General features: G+C 45.3%; 1 pseudogene across 1 annotated transcript; it reads left to right on the forward strand.

Moving 5' to 3' along the window:
* Window positions 1-1,051: 1,051 nt before the first annotated feature.
* LOC110299101 lies at window positions 1,052-1,536 on the forward strand (annotated as a pseudogene). The gene has a single exon (XR_002378431.1). The product of XR_002378431.1 is annotated as a 60S ribosomal protein L28 pseudogene (transcript).
* Window positions 1,537-1,618: the final 82 nt, after the last annotated feature.

A 1,618-nucleotide genomic window follows, 5' to 3' on the forward strand; every position in this document is an offset into this window, starting at 1 on the left:
TGTGTGTGAGTGTGTGTGTGTGTGAGTGTGTGTGACTGTGTGTGTGTGTGTGTGAGTGAGTGTGTGTGTGTGTGTGAGTGTGTTTTCCCAGATCCTGGGAGGTGAAAGCAGGAGGAGGCTCAGGAGTTCAAGTCATCCTCAGCTACACAGCAGTGAGGGTGAAGCCAGCCTGAGCTTTGTAAAACCCTGCCCACCCCACTCCCACCCCCAAAGACAGCATACTCTGAATTTTGAATTTTGATCTTTTCCTTGGCAGGAAATACAGACATGGAATCTCTTCTGATGCTGAGAAGCTGCAGGAAGCTGTGTCTGCCAGTAAGCCACATGCAATCTGTAGTCACAGGGAAACAGAGAGAGCCCTTTCACGTGTGCTGCTCTGCTGAGCTCAAATGTCAGTAGATTAGGTATGTTAGGTGGGTTTTTTTTTTTTTTTTTTGTCCTATAACGTTTTCAACTTAAAGATGGTTTTATCGGAAGTAATCTGTCACAGCCCAGAGCATCTGCCCAATGCATTGCCACACCATTGACCCCAAAAGATCAGAAGCTAACTGAACACTAACTGAACAGAGGAAAATGGTAGCTGTCCCAATGGAATCCTTCCTAAAAAGGGCTCTGCCGCCACTAGATCCAATTAGTCCAATATACTAACATGGAATGATCTCCAAGGTGTATGTTATACAAAAGCATAAAATTAGGCATAGAACCATATGTAAGTCATATGACCATTGGCATAGAGGAGAAAAACATCAACAGTAGTTATAGATATAATAAATATTTGAGAAAGGTACTGAAGAAGCTAAGAACATATGTTGTCTACTGAGAGAGCAAGGCACCTCTGAGGAACAAGAACCAGAAGGACTGTTCCTGCTGTACATAAAAATCATACCAGAAAGACATCACTGAGCAGATTTTATCTCTGAGCTGGAAGTGACCCTGCGAGGCAGGGGTAAAAACTTTACAACTGTCCTCTGTGAACTAAGCCTGAGATTATATTTTATGCAGAACCTATAACTAAAACATCGCCTTAAGAAATCAAATGTCGTTTTTTCCGTCTCCAGCTGTCGTAGGGAGAGGAGCCACCGCCATGTCCGCGCATCTGCAGTGGAAGGTCGTCCGGAACTGCTCCAGTTTCTTGATCAAGAGAAATAAGCAGACGAACAGCACGGAGCCAAACAATCTGAAGGCCCGAAACTCCTTCCGCTACAACGGGCTAATTCACCGCAAGACCGTCGGAGTGGAGCCGGCGGCCGATGGCAAAGGGGTCGTGGTAGTTATGAAACGCAGATCGGGTCAGCGAAAACCTGCCACTTCTTATGTGAGGACCACCATCAACAAGAATGCTCGGGCTACCCTCAGCAGCATCAGACACATGATCCGAAAGAGCAAGTACCGCCATGATCTGCGTATGGCGGCCATCCGCAGGGCCAGTGCCATCCTTCGAAGCCAGAAGCCTGTGGTGGTGAAGAAGAATCGGACCCGCCCCACCAAGAGCTCCTGAGCCCCACACCCCCGAAGCAATAAAGAGTCCACTGACTTCCAAAAAAACAAACAAACAAAGAAAACCAAAAAAAAAAAAAAAAAAAAAAAAAAAAAAAAAAAAAAAAAAAAAAAAAAAAAA

Source organism: Mus caroli, chromosome 7 (assembly GCF_900094665.2).
Source record: "Mus caroli chromosome 7, CAROLI_EIJ_v1.1, whole genome shotgun sequence".
Taxonomy (NCBI): domain Eukaryota; kingdom Metazoa; phylum Chordata; class Mammalia; order Rodentia; family Muridae; genus Mus; species Mus caroli.